Source organism: Eleutherodactylus coqui, chromosome 7, assembly GCF_035609145.1.
Source record: "Eleutherodactylus coqui strain aEleCoq1 chromosome 7, aEleCoq1.hap1, whole genome shotgun sequence".
Lineage (NCBI taxonomy): Eukaryota > Metazoa > Chordata > Amphibia > Anura > Eleutherodactylidae > Eleutherodactylus > Eleutherodactylus coqui.
In genome coordinates, this window is record NC_089843.1 from 194,420,218 (window position 1) to 194,436,041 (window position 15,824).

General features: G+C 40.4%; 1 long non-coding RNA gene across 1 annotated transcript; it reads left to right on the forward strand.

Annotated features, from left to right (window-relative positions):
• The first annotated feature begins 1,526 nt into the window (after positions 1-1,526).
• LOC136573056 (uncharacterized) lies at positions 1,527-14,698 on the forward strand. The gene is made up of 2 exons (XR_010785848.1): positions 1,527-6,638; positions 8,418-14,698. It is a non-coding gene; the product is annotated as an uncharacterized lncRNA (long non-coding RNA).
• Positions 14,699-15,824: the final 1,126 nt, after the last annotated feature.

Sequence of the window (15,824 nt, forward strand, 5' to 3'; positions counted from 1 at the left end):
TTTGTTTTTTTTTTTCCTGTGACCAAAATGAGCGCACAAAATATGGAAATGTGAATGAACCCTTTGAAATTTATGAGTTCTATTCTGGTTTTCCAATGCACCCGTGTGTAGCCTCATAGTTCTACAGCAGATTTGCATTCTAAAATACTCTCTCGATCTATATGTGGATTTGGCTCTATTGAAAGAGGCGAATCCACATGCGACGACACAACATTGTTTCAGCGTGGAATCTGTAAAGTTTTATTCCCACAATTTATTTCAAATCCTTACATGTTGAAATGTGCCGTGTGAACTCAAGCGCAGATTCCTATTGGGCTGATGACAAAACCTCTGTGTGAATGGGGCTGAAGCATATGCGGGTTTCTTTTTTTGTGCAGTTTCCTGAATATTATGAAGACCCTTTCATTTTGGTTCTGTTTGGCCAATCATACTTGGCTGGAATGGCAAAACTGAAATTTCAATCTGCCAAATTTTCTTGTGATATTCCATTGTGTGACAAACGCCTCAGATGTACGTGAGTTGTTTTCTACTAGGCTTTAGTTGTTTGGTTTTTTTTTCTCTCTCTCAATCCCCATATTCTAGAATGTGGGTCGCTTTAGGAGTAAATCTTTTTTTTTTTTTCTGGCACAAAACACATTTTTCAATTGAAATAATTTGAAAAGGCTCCATTGTGTAGAAGTTGTTGTTTAAAATGCTTGTTCTGGTGCCTGGTGGTGGCACGTTCTCACCAGCGGTTCCTCCTATCCTGCAGGATGGTCCTATTAGAGATGATTTCTGATGGATGTTTTGGAGGGATTCAGAACACCAGCGTGTGCCTAACAAGTATATCAATATAGAGCAAACCAATGTCTACTCGCCAGACAGTTCCTTTAATGTGATGGATTGTGGGAGGCTTTCCAAGACAATGTGGTAGTCATTTCACTTGTTTTTTAAAATCGGGTGGTTGAGATGTTGCATATGCAACTGATCCTACCTGGATACAAGCAATAACCCTTGCATGGTCACAAAATTCAGCTAGATTGGCAAACTATTTTTACCTGTAAGATGAAACTGCCTCAAATGGGGCGTTCCCCTCCACTGTTAATCACCCAGCCACACGATGGGCAATAACTTGGAGGACTGCGGTCAGAGTCCAACTGGAGCTGCAGTCGGTCGTGCATTTTGCCAATCCCAACAGGTCATCCCAGCAATGGTAGTTACTGTTCTTTAACACAGGGACAACCCCCACCCCCACTAGCAAATTGAGGTGGAGTAGCCAGGGATCCTTCTGGCCATCCACTGTCATGCATAAATGGATGCAGAAACTGATCAACTAACGAGAAGCGAACAAATTCTCGTTCAGTCTGGGCATGTACTAACGCTAAACGATATTCAGATTCTCGCGGAATTGTGGGAATCCAAGCGCTTATCCAGTGTAAGAGGGCCTTCACATTGGTGAGTAGGGGTAGGTTGTTTTGTGCCCCCCCCCCCCCACCCCTTCATTTTCTTCAATGGTGCTGACAGTAGAATTTTATATACAGGGGGTGAACAAAAATATGGAAACTCCATACAAAATGCTTGCCTTTACTTACATGGGATTATAAATCCTATCTCACAATACTACCAGTAAATTTTAACTATAGCTAAAGGGCAGCTCAGCGCTAATGATTAAAATCCCATGTGGTCCGTCCCCCGTCCCCCCTTAATGGCTGGGATCCACACGTGTACTACAGCAGAGTTAGAAGGTGCTGCCGTAGCTGTTGTGCGACACCATGATCTGTAGAACAGCGCCAACACACGGTAAGCGTCATATCACAAGATATAGTATCTAACATTATGACCGCATACAGTAAGATTGGAAAAACCGCATCCGACAGATGTGTGAGTGACAGACACATGATCATTGCGTAGGGTTGTGATGAAAAAGAAGCGGACTACAGCTTTGGTGTTTCCATATTTTTGTCCACCCTCAGTATGTACATAGGAGCACATTTACTTTTAGACTGACGTTTCTTATGTTGGACCAAGTAAGCTGTGTGCTGACATTCCTGCTGGGTGCATGTGAACACGCCACTTTATGCTAGGCTCTGCCCACGTTTTGGAAAAAGTGAACAGAAGTGACAATTTTTAGCACGTTGGCTAAAGATTTCTGGCATACAAAAGTCTCAATTTTGGTACAAGTCATGGCGCTTGATCATAGCGCACACAATGATCCAAAGAAGTAAGCACGCCCCTTTTTTTTTTTTGACTTAAGAGTGGGGACGGACATACAACCAATACGTTGCAAGGCAGAACAGGCCTCTTCATCAGGCAGATCGTCACTAACGTGTGAAGACTTGGATCGGTATATGTTGCGCTGGGAATTGCTAGCTGAGGATTTGTCTGCCAGTCGGCTGGCATGAGGAGTGCGTAGCACCTCTTTGTGAGAAGTGTAAGCTGTGCTGTGTGTGACAACCAAACAAGGTGAGCAGATTGCATCCAATGGCTATGGATATTGGAAGTGGCTTTGCTCATGAAGCACTTTTCTATCTTCTGCATGCCTGAAGTCTGGCATACAAGCAATAATGAGTATGCTCCATAATGTCATGTGTGGTAACGTGGCAGCACTTTGTAAAGCCTTATCAGGGCATCAGATATATAGACAGTTGGATTTCTAGGGGCTAAAGGGTATAATGAAAATATAATTAGATGGTTTTTTTATAAGTCTGGAACTTTAGAGGAAAACATTTCTCTACATTTATCAGACAGATCTTCAGTATCACAAAGAGATGTAGTTAGTTACAGTACAGGCCAATAGTCTTTGGAGGGATTAGGAGCTGGAGACTGTTACCATGTCTCACATAAATACATAGAAGAAGCCACCCTGCTACCCGGTCTGTCTGTATGACACCTGCAGCACGGAGGCATACTGAGCAGTGGTGATGTGAGTCGAGCACCGCCGTGAGTTATCACTTACTAGAATCTAAAGTAGCGGTCTGACTACCTCCTGCAGCTCACGACTTTCCCTCTCCAAAGACCTATGTAAGGCCTCTTTCACACGGGCTACAAAATCTCACTACAAACCGCATGTATGTGAAGCTGATGGTTTCCAATGGGTTGTTTCAGGCTACAAAACATCTTGTGAAAGAACCCACTGGGAACCATGGGCTTCACATACATGCATTTTGTAGTGAGATTTTGTACCCCGTGTGAAAGAGGCTAAATTTAATCTGCACCCATACAGGAGACTGCCCTTTGGCGGCATTGTAACTACACGATGGGACGTGTCAGAGTGGCTAGCATATTAGTGTAAGTATACCCTGTTAGATGTCTACCGAAAATCACTGAAATCTATACAGCTCTGATGTCAGAAGACTTCCAACAGTGGACTTTAACCCCTTAGTGACGGCGCTATCGTAAAACTACGTCCTGCTGTTGCAGGACGTGTATGGAGGGAGATAGCACCGCTATCTCCCTCCATACAGCGCGGGCGTCAGCTGTTTATTACAGCTGACACCCGTGGGCAATACCTGCGTTCGGCCTATCGCGGCTATTAACCCTTTAAATGCCCTGAACGCTGTTCGGGGGTCCCGCACGGCCCCCCCCCCCCCCCACGATGAGATCGGGGGAGCCGTGCAGGTGTCATGGCAGCCGGGGGCCTAATGAATGGCCCCAGGGCTGCCTTAACAGACTGCCTATCAAGCCATCCACACAGGGTGGCTTGATAGACTGCCTGTCAAAAAGCAGTATGACATAATGCTATAGCATTACGTCATACTGCAGGAGCGATCAAAGCATCGCATGTTAAAGTCCCCCAGGGGGACTTCAAAGTAAAGTTAAAAAAAATCAAGTTTTTTTAATTGTTAAAAAAAAAAGTTATAAGTTTTAATCACCCCCCTTTTGCCATATCCATTATTAAAAAATCAAAATCCTAAAGTAAAAATATGTATTTGGTATCGCCGCGTCCGTAAAAGTCCGATCTATCAAAGTAGTGCATTATTTTTTTTTCTGCACGGTGAACGTCGGCCGAAAAAAAAGAACGCCAGAAATACACTTTTTTAGTTACCCTGTCTCCCAGAAAAAACGCAATAAAAAGTGATCAAAAAGTCGTATGTATTCCAAATTGATACTATCGGAAACTACAGGACATCCCGCAAAAAATGAGCCCTTGCTCAACTATGTCGACGGAAAAATAAAGTTATTGTGCGCACAAAATGACCGCAGAAAATAATTGAAAAAAATTAAATATCTTTAAAAAAAAATACAAGTACTACAGCAAAAACAAAACTATATAAGTTTGGTATCGTAGTAATCATACTGACCCATAGAATAAAAATATCAGGTCGTTTTTGTTGCAGTTTGTGCGCCGTAGAAACAGGACGCACCGAAAGATGGTGGAATGTCTTTTTTTTTTTTTTTTTTTCCATTTCTCTCCGCTTAGAATTTTTAAAAAGTTTTTCAGTAAATTATATGGTACAATAAATAGTGCCATTGAAAAATACAACTCGTCCCGCAAAAAACAAGCCCTCATACAGCGACGTCAATGGATAAATAAAGGAGCTACGATTTTTTTAAAAGGGAGTAGGAAAAAACAAAAATGGAAAAAAGCTCCGTCACTAAGGGGTTAAAGGATTAACAAATCGCATGATTTTCCTGTGTGAAAAATTTAATTCCATTTTTTTTTTTTTAAACAAACAGCAAATAAGCGGAAAGGCACAATTCATAGATCTTAGCACATTTTTGACTTGGAGTAGCACCCATAGTGGAACTGTGGGGGCATTTTTCGACTTGAGCATTGCAGGGCCTATAAGACTACCGATGCCCTAGTGGCGTACTCTAGTAGTTCCTATAATAGACTTGGCATGAGAGCAGAGAGCTCCTTGTTTTAAATGGGTGTTAGCGGCTTAGAAGAAAGCAGCCATGTTTTTCTAACCCTGATTAAACCCAGCACAACTCTTGTCCGTGAGTTGTCTGGTATTGCAGTGCAGCTTTCATTCACTGCAATACCACACACAATCCTATGGACCAGGGCAGCATTTTGGGAGGGGAAAAGAAGCCATGTTTTTCTAACCATGTACAACCCTTTTTAAAGGGCTATTAGGAGAACCAAAACCGTAAAACAGCATATTAAAAACTAGGAGCCAGAGTCGGAAGCAGCTGTATGTCAGCGGCTCTCCGGTGCAATCTAAAGTCCCATTCAGACAGGATGAATGTCGGGCAAACTATGCTGCACGGGAGCTAGTATCGCTGGCTCGCTCACAAAGCGGCCAGCAGGGGGTGAGGGTGGCTGCAGGAGATTTCTCTCCTTGCTTCCCCCGCCCCTCTCCATTCACTTAACATGGCAACCATTCAATACTGAACGGCTCCTATTTACACAGCGATAAGCGATCTGTTCATCGTACATTGTTTATGCAGCATAAAATCCTGAATGATGATCGTTCAGTGTAAATAGGAGCCGGTCAGTACTGAATGTCGCTATGTTATGTCAATGGAGAGGAACAGGCGAGCGCGAGGAGAGAAATTTCCTCCAGCCTCTCCGCTGCGAGCCAGCGATATTGGCTCCCGTGCAGCAGCATGAGCGAGTATGTGCGGGGATGAGTGTCGGGCATAGTCTGCCCAGCATTCGTGTCGTCTAAATGGGCATTAACTTGTAGCCGGAGGTTTTTTGGTGTGCTTTTGTGTTAAAGGGGGGTTTGATCACCATAATTTATCCCAGACTTCAAAATTCACTTGTTTAAATAGGTGTTTGTCCTGGATGTGTGTGTACTGTATGTGACGCATGTTAAAAACTGCTTTAGTCCATTCTTGGTTTAGGTTATATCAGTTTAGTTCTAATGATCCCATTAACTGCCCTACATGCTCACTAACCTTGGAGACTTGTTTGTGTGATTGCCATGTGATGTACAACATAAGTCGATCACTTCATTCAACTCCAATGCCTGCTTACATCGGTAAAGATGACGAAAGCTCTGGCTACTAAGGGTTTCTCTTAGGAAAGGGAGGTGGATACATTTGTCTTCAAAAAGGTAGTTGGGATGCCACAAACTGCATCAGCGAAGCTGCGTATGGTTTTGCCATCTTTTGGAAGTAATTGCAACAACTGTATCGGAAGGGTAAGTACTCCGTAAGCATGCTGAGTCATCCCAAAAAACAAGTAATCCTACAGCTCTATTGCTGGCAAAGTACAAAATGTTATGGCATCAAAGAAACTTTAAAAGTATCTTAAAGGGGTTGTCCCGTGAAATCAAGTGGGGCTATACACTTCTGTATGGCCATATTAATGCACTTTGTAATATACATCATGCATTAAATATGAGCCATACAGAAGTTATACACTTACCCACTCCGTTGCTGGCGTCCCCGTCTCCATGGCGACGACTAATTTCTGCATCTTCTGGCTTCTTTAGACACGCTTGCGCTGTCCGGTCTTCTGCTGTGTTGACTGGGGCCGCTCCGGCGTGCTCGCGCCGGAGAGCTGGTCTGCGCATAATCATCGTAGCTCCGCCTCCGTCACGTGGTGCCAATCAGCCAATTAGGTGGCTGTAATCGGCAGTGGAATGCAAGACAGGAGAAGATGATCCGCGGTGCACCATGGGAGAAAACCGCGGTGCATCCTTGGGAAAGGACCGGCGGCCATCTTTAAAAGAAGGAAAGAAGAAACTGCCCGAACGGGGATGCAGGTAAGCGTTTATTTTTTTTTAAAAAAGAAGGGATTGTTTTTAACGGGGCACAATGTTGAGGTATGTTGAGAAGTTTTTGATTTCGCCGCGGGACAACCCCTTTAAGTAGTTGATGTAGCGTGCCATAAAGAATTACAACTTGTACACGCAGAAAGCCGCACTGCCAAGGCGAAAGACAGTGGAATCTAGTTGAGGACCTATAGATCATGACATTGAGAAAGTTTGGAATAACAATCGGTGGGGTCTGAGAGCTCCAACAAACCCCTTGCTTTCTAGCCAGAGGGGGCGCACACAACTTCTTGAGAAATGTAGCTGACTGTTCCCATCATTTTGCCCACAGAATTTATATATGTTTATAGTGTGAATCAATACAAATGTTTGTAACTTTTCATAGGTTTCTATGGGACAAACTTATGCCAAACTAGTTTTGGCATAATGGATGCGTTAAAAATCTGGAAGTGTACATGTATGCATAATAAGGCTAGATTTCCACTTTTGTGGGGGAAAAAAAAAAAAAGTGTTTATTTTCTTTTTTGGGGGGGGGGGGGGGGGGGGGGGAATAACTGAAAACCTCAATTTAGATGTATTTGATCAGTAGTTTTCATTAAAGAGCTACTATTTTGAGTGTTTGCACTCATGTGTAGTCTGCACAGGATCTGTAATGTACCATGGTCCTGTAGTCCTACTTACTAATTTGTGAGAGAAGCAAGTATTGAAGAAAAGAATAGACCGAGGAAAGGGAGTATAATTGAGGAGGTCGGACTATAGGACACTTTGTAGTCTGTGACATGGGAGGAAACCTTTTAAAAATTTACTTGAAGAGCTGCTTCATTTTTTGTTTAGAGCAACATGAAAAATGGTTGTGAAGGTTTTCATAACGTTTCATGAAAGCAGCAGTCCAGTAGATCAGGTTGAAACCTTTGCTTTACTATGAATAAGCTAAGAACAAGTCACACTTTGACTTCACAAATGCATTTTAAACCATAGTTGTTAAGCATAGCAAGTGAAAAGCCTCTATGCCATATACAACCCACCCACAACACGGTCCAATCAAATACACACGACTGTATACAACCATTGGGCGAAGATTAAGAAAACTCCTGTCGAAATGACCACCTACCTTATATACAACTATTTTATACATCGTTATCTACAACAGGCCATTTCAAATGTTGATATATGGTTTTACTATAAATCTCACAAACGAGCTAGCTGATTTTAAAAAAAATCCACAGGTTGGATCTCTTAAGGCCCCTTTACATGCAACTATTGCTCAAAACTTGTCCAAACGGCCAAAAATGAGCAATAATTGTTACATGTCAAGGCGGGCATCGTGCACTTTTTGGTTTGAATGATGGATTTTACTTAACATAAAATCCATCGTTCAGCCGCTGAAGGACTGAGCAAATATGTTCCATTTGAATGCATTTCACTCCTCTTTAAATAGACAGGATGTTCTCCTCGTCGGTGTTTACACTAGGAGTACAATACAGCTGTTTACAGAGCCCAGCGTGTGTTTAAACACATGCCCAGCTCTGCAGACAGCTCCTGGAGGTCCTTTTACATGCAAATGAAGATTAATGGCCATTAACACTTTATGCAAATACATTGCTAAATCTTTCAGTCATTTGAAAGATTACACAGGTCTGCGATGAAAAAATTGTAGCATATTTAATTAGTGGGTTTAACAGTTTTTTTGTGCTGATTACGGTAAAAATAGTGACATTCCATCACCCCTAGATAAGTCACAAATTTCACCTGAAATGTTCTTATTTTCAGGGTTTTTCAGGTTCGGTACGCGTAAGACAACGAATCTAAACTGTCTGCTAGGCGTGACCTTGACTACAGTCAGTGACTCAGTGTGGAGCCAGCCACTGTGGTGTATGCATCAAACAGTTTTGTGATACGGTATTTAGAAGAAATGGCTACTAGAAGATGTGTCAACTCTCCTAACTGTTTCTGTTATATTTGTGGGTCTTATACCATCAAGAAGCAACAAAGGAACATTTCTAATTTTGTTCAGAAGGTGTATTTTTTGCATACTTTGGTATGAAATTAGGGGGCCAAGATAAATCTTGGGCTCCCCATATAGTGTGTTCTGTGTGTGTTGAAGAACTGAGACAATGGTTTCAAGGTAAGAAGAAATCATTTCGTTTTGGAGTACCCATGGTTTGGAGAGCCTAAAAATCACAGTGATGACTGTTATTTTTGTTCCTGTTTTTTAAATTGAAACCTTGCATTGAACAAGGACATTTCATACCCAACCAACATACGTTCGGCTATTCGCCCTGTTCCTCATGGACCTGACTTGCCTATTCCTTCACCTCCGGATACCCTGGACAATATTTTAGACGATTTAGACCAAATGTCACATAGTAGCAGCGATGATGACCGCTATGATCCAGGTACCAATGACCCTGACATTTTCTCTCAATCAGACTTGAACGATTTAGTATGAGATCTGGGCCTACCAAAGGATTCAGCGGAAGTGTTAGGGTCTAGACTTAAAGAAAGACATATGTTAGCCTCCGGTGTTTCGTTTTCATGGTACCGACTTAGAGAAAAGGAATTTGTCCCTTTTTTTTTACACAAGAGGGTGACCTAGTTTTCTGCAACAATGTACCTGGAATCATGGAAATGTTCAACATAACGTATGACCCAGAGGAATGGAGACTTTTCATAGATTCGTCAAGAAGGAGTTTGAAAGCCGTACTTCTTCACAATGGTAACCAATATGCTTCTGTGCCTGTTGGACACTCAGTCCATTTGAAAGAATGCTACGAAAATCTTGGGTTTGTTCTTAATAAGCTCAGCTACTCTGACCATAAATGGACCATTTGTGGGGATTTGAAAGTTATTTCCATGTTACTAGGTCAACAAAGTGGTTACACAAAGTTTCTATGTTTCCTCTGTGAATGGGATAGCCGTGACAGGAAACAACACTGTCAAGCAGACCTGGCCAATCAGAAAGGCTCTTATTCCTGGAGTTAAAAATGTTATAAGACAAAGTTTAGTGGATCCTAAAAAGATCTTACTTCCACCACTTCATATCAAATTGGGACTAATGAAACAGTTTGTGAAAGCATTACACAAAGGAGTGTTTCAAGTATCTTTGTGAACAGTTTCCTGGTCTATCAGATGCTAAGCTGAAAGAGAGAGTCTTTGTTGGGCCTCACATAAGAAAACTTTTAAAAGATGAAATCTTTGTCACTAAAATGGAAATGGAAGAAAAAAATGCCTGGAATTCATTTAAACTTGTTGTAACAGGCTTTCTTGGAAATAAAAAAGACCCAAACTACAAAACTTTAGTTGCTGAATTGTTACAAAACTACAAAATCTTGGGCTGCAACATGAGTGTCTAGGTCAATTTCCTTCACTCACATCTGGACTACTTTCCAGAAAATCTTGGGGCTGTAAGTGAGGAACAAGGAGAACGTTTCCATCAAGATCTAAAAGAAATGGAGCGCAGATACCAAGGTCGATGGAATGTCAACATGATGGCAGACTACTGTTGGATGTTAAAAAGGGGAAATTCACAAGAACACAGCCGAAAAAGTACCAAAAGAAGCTTTGATGGAAAACGAAAACGTTTTTACAAAGACTTACACATGTGTTGCAAAGTTATTATATCACTATTATGCTTATTTTAGCTAGGTATTGTTGTGTTTTTTTTGCTTTTACTTCATGTTAAAATGATAAAAACAAATAAAAAAATTTCCGTTTTTGTATTTTTTCCAAATACTTCAACTTTATTTTGTAGGCAAGCCTTACGTGATAGAAGAAACCCATGTCATTTTTGAAATCTGTGCAAAAAACTACATAAAGATGATTTAACAAAATCAAAACAATTTTTAAAAAAGCTTTTTTTTTTTTTTTTTTTTTTTTTTTTGCAGACCTGTGTTATCCTTGCATGTAGAAGGGGCTTTAGAAATTGCTCTTTATTGCTTTTACTAAACCTTCAGTATTTTGTCTTGCCGCAAAACAAGATTACACTTTAAAAAAATAAATAAATCTTAACTGATTGAACACCACAGTACGGGTCCTTTTTCATATGGGCTTTTGTGTCCAACAGCTGTTCCCGTGATGATGGCTCTTGTGCTTTCACACAGGAGTGACTGGAGGTGGAGCGAGCCAGAGATTGTTCTGCCCGGCTGCCTCCAGTTACAGTAAGCGGGCCGTCAGTTTATGACTGGTTACACAGGCCGATCGTCATTTGACTTTTATGCCTGCACTAACCAAACGAACAAATTATTGTTCAGATTGTGCAGGCACTTTGAATGATTATCGTTCAGCGTAAAAGGATCTGAAGGTATAGGAAAAAAACCAAAAGGAAATATACTGTTCTTTTAGACATCAGCACGTAATCTGCTAGAATTAGCCCCTTTTCTTTGCTAGATAAGTAGACCAATGGGAAATGGTCTTGCTCAACCAAAAGCACACAAACTTTGCCCTTTTCCACTGGCCCCAAAGAATCAGCAGAGCAATTTCCATCTAGTGACACTAGTATTGAACTTTTTTGGTCACCCTGGCTCAAAGTCAAAATTTTTAATAAGTGATCAAAAAGGTAACATCCCACGTCGTCATTAGAATGTTATGCTGGTCACAGGAATCGACAGTTTTTATTTCCTTTAGTGCAAAAAAAATATATACATTTGTTATACTGACCCACAGAATAAAGTTGACAAGTCATTTTGCTGTACCATGTATGCTGTAAGAAACGAGATCCCAAAAACGGATGTAATTGACTGTTTTCCATTTCAACCCACTTTTTAAACATTTTAATTTTTCATTACATTATATGGTACATTAAACGGTACAATTGAAAAATGCAACGTGTGCAGAAAACAAGCCCTCAAAAGGCTAGGTCAACTGAAAAATAGAATTTTTTTGAAAGGCCGGAGGAGAAAGCAAATATGGAGAAAAAAATGGCCTGGTCTTCGAGGGTGAAAACCTCTCCAGTAACACGAGGTTGTATGCAGACTTTCCCTGAATCTGTCTTGTGGTAAGTAATGGTGTAAAAGTGACTCATCTCAACAAAGTTTGTCCAGGAATCAGAGGGGGGGGGGGGGTGTTATCACCTGGTGCCCTCCTTTATTTGCATACAGCTGTGGATCTACCTTTTCCAAATAGGGCTGCATCCTTGTTTGGTGTGCATGCTGCTTTCACATTGGCCAGCACCAGCCAATAAAAGCCGTGTGTAATGTCTTAGACTAATACTAAATGCCTAGAAATGATCCGGGTTTAAAGATACTGAATTTGAATTGCCATAAGCAAAATTAACCCTTTGGTATTCTAAATAAAATATAAACTTTTATTATGTAAACTGACAAACGCCTATATTTAAAAACCCAGTCTGCAAAGGTCAGTCCATAAACATGGCAGCACCAAGACTGCGCCTATATAATATAGTTTGGTAGCTGGAGCCCTCTATGAAGAATGGCCAGTCCTATATTAGTAGAGATACACTTTCAGAGTCTGCTATCTAAAAATGAATATTTGGACATATTTTACTGTCTAATCAGCATTTTCAGGGAGACAAGGTGTTGGCTATAGTCTTAGACTACTGATGTGTAGTGAGTGGGAGCACTGTGGCCATCTTGGAAGACTGAAGAGGGGCCCTGGGAACCAGTGGCTCTACAGCGCACTGGTGCAAACAATGGAAGGTAGCACTTCATTCCTGGGCAGTCCTAAAGCAGCATGTATTGTTTACCTACTGATGCAGTGTAGATCATGTAGTCTGAAGAGTGGAGCAGTCACTTTGTCCTGGGATGGGAGAGTGGTTTTATCACTGCCTCGATCCACATTGGAATAGATATACAAAATTGAAAAAAATGTACATTTTATGTGTCTCCTAGGAAACGTACAAATTGAGCACCCTTTAAATGATTACTGAAGTCTGGCATCTTGGCACTCTAATTTTTTTTTTTTTTTTACTGTATTGCCGCATACAATGTGAAGAGATCCTTCATTAGAATCTTATATATGAAATGATTTTTAGTGGAATTTTCTGATCTGTACAGAATAATTTTTTTTTGGGGGGGGGTGTGTATCTTCTTTTTTTTGGGGTCTCAGCTCAAGCATGTTAAATACAGATTTTTTTTTTCCAAGCAATAATGTGCTTCCACGGGGGCTGTGCAGACATATAGGCAAGAGATACTTAGCACTATTAGTATTGTCCAACAGAGAGATGGTTCCTGGGTTGTGCTATCTGTCATGTAACTTCTAAATGACAAGTGCCTTAGTGCAGGTAAGAGGCTTGCAGCTTACCGTGTTACACTTTATGTAAGTAATGGAATACAGATTTCAAATTCCTAAAACGTCTACTCCAGAAGATGAACATGAATTGTAGGATACTTTGGATTGTTAACTTCCATTCTTTTGCTGCAGTGATGATTTTATTGGAATCCAAACATTCCATTAGCAACAATGTGGTTCTAGTGACGGCCTTTATGTTGCATGCAGGCGTTGCTGAGCTTCCCATGCAGCGTATGCTTCAGTTTACCTAGACATTAAGACTTGCAGGTGTACCTTGGGACTAAATCTACGACTTAATGGTCATTTTATGATTGGAAAATTAGCATAACCTTTTCTTATATTAAGAACATTTGAACGCAGTTTTTTTCAGGAACTGCTCTGTACATAAATGTAATACAAATATCTATTTTTTTCTCATTGGAATTTCAGGGATTATGACTCTTTTCCTTTCTTTCTTTCCTCACCTGGATCTTTAGCTGCACATACCTACAAATTGGGATAAGGAAATTGTTAGCCAGAATATTAGAAAATACAGTTGCTCTGTAACCCGACTACTGCAGGTTGCGCTGCTCTATCTTAAGTTTATCTTTAATGTAACGTCAAAACATTAAGGGCTGTGAAATACTGATAGTCTTGGCACTTCAATTATACCGTATCTCTGCAAAGTATGTTGGATTTACTAGCAAGGTCGGGTGCTTTGTCTAAGGCATGGTTCTTTGCTAGAAAAGACCCAGCTATATAAAGACACCTGTAAACTGAAGAGGCAGGAAACCTGCTGGTCTGCCTATGTGTAATACAAAATGAACGCGTAGTCCAAGGCTTCGTTAAGACGGCCGTATTCCGACTGTATTTCATGAACCGCACACAAGCATTTTAGCCTATGACGTTATTCACATCGGTGGGTTTTCACGTAGACAAACGCCTTGTGTGGAAAGCAAATCACTACATGTCCTATTCTGGTCCCTATCACAAGAATAGAACATCGCTGTTCAACTGTCCCTGCAGATCATCCCATGTGAGTCTTGCTGACTATTTTCAGGCGCAACTCGCAATACAGTCTTTCGAATGAGGCCTTAGTCAGAGCCGTGGTTTTGTTTGTTTTTTAGTTTTTTTTTTTTGGTTTTTTTTTTTAGCAGTTTTATAAGTGATCAAATGTATTTCGGCTTTTATCCTTTCATAATATACTCAGGGCTCAGGAAATGCCAATAAATGGCATTTATGGTCCAAACCCGCTATATTAGTATTCTCTGTGGCGATATGACAGCCATTTCTTGTACAGATCAGGCTGCATATACCACAGATGTCAGACACACATGCGCGCATACCCTTTTATAGATTGAACTTAGAACATTTGTAGGGGACTGAGTGAAAGATTCTTCCTTTTAAATTGCTAATGTTTTAAACTTTATCAGTTTTGATCATGTAAAGTTCCAGCTGCATGATGAAAAATCTGGCACCCCAAAAATGAATCCTTCTTGAATTGTAAAAACCTCTCGTTGGAGAAGTGCGCACAGTAGCAGTTTGGCTTGTGTCTTACATATCTGAATGGCCAGAACTATATGCACATTTGTCATAAAGCACTGTGGAATTATAAACGCCTTTTTAATAAAGGGTATTCCTAAATAACTTGTGTTTTGTATGGGCTAATGTAATCAGTTATAAAAGAAAATCTGGAAAAAGCACTTTACTGTATTTTAACTGATTTCTGATGCAGCTAAATGGAGGTTTTTTTTGTTATCTAAAAATTCCATCTGTAGTTTTGTATTTTTTTTGTATGACATGGATAATAAAAAATATACTATGTACTGGTGTCCTGATTCATACATTAATTTCAGTGTTTAAAAAAATAATTTCTAAAAAGATACTTGCGATTTTTAAATCATGTGGTTTTAATGGAAACCATTTTGGTCTTATAACACTGGAGAAAAGAACCTCTTCAAAAAGTTTCCCACCCTTCTCCCTAGCCTGACAAGCTATACCACTTATGATTAATCTTTTTTTTGGTTTAGGTTCGAAATAATGCATTATACAATGTCATACGTTGTATACCAATGTGTCTATTCAATATATACAGCTACCTGAACAAGCAATACAGAAGCTAAGGGTATATCTATTGTATATCAAATGTAACATGACAAACTTAATGTATGATCCACCGAAATAACCCACTTATCACACAGAGGAAGGGTTGCCTGTGGCGTTAGGAGAAGCTAATACACATTTATCAGGTCACGCAAACCAGATATCCTCCAATGTTTTCCATATCCCACAATTTAGATGGGCCTAAATGTGCGTTTTGCTAGACACAAGCCAATTAATCTTCTAAAAAAAAAAAAAAAACACACCCATTTTGTGTTGGTGAGTGGGGTCCTGTATCCATTTTGTGCTCTCAAAATGGCTTTTTTTTTTTTGGGCTATATAAAGCATTTTGACTGCCATAATCTTTTTGTTCTGAAGAGGGCAAGTCTTCTATATATCCCAAAATAAAGTCGAATGGTGTTATTGAAATAGGCAAATTATATACCGTTCAGCAGGTAGATGGATCTATGTGATGATGTATTTTACACTTACGGTTAGGACCAGGCTTAATCAATATTAGAAATAATGGGGTTCTGTACACTCTAATACATATGTGGCAACCTATGTGCCTCATTAAAAGAAAGCTCGAGTCCAGTCCTGGTCACTACAGCTTGACATTGTCCATCTTCATGTGGGCCCACATCCTTCCCATTTTGTATTCTATAAGATGTATGAGCTGTTGATGAAGCCTAAGTAGAAGGCCAGCTGAGCCTTCAGCCCCCTATCAGGTCTATAAGTGGATTATGCATCACAGGTGTAATCCCAGTTGTATCTATTGAAAACTTTAGCTGCATGTTTAGAATTGGAGAGATTTATAAAAACTGTTAGATGGGAGTAATACTTCCAGATGTG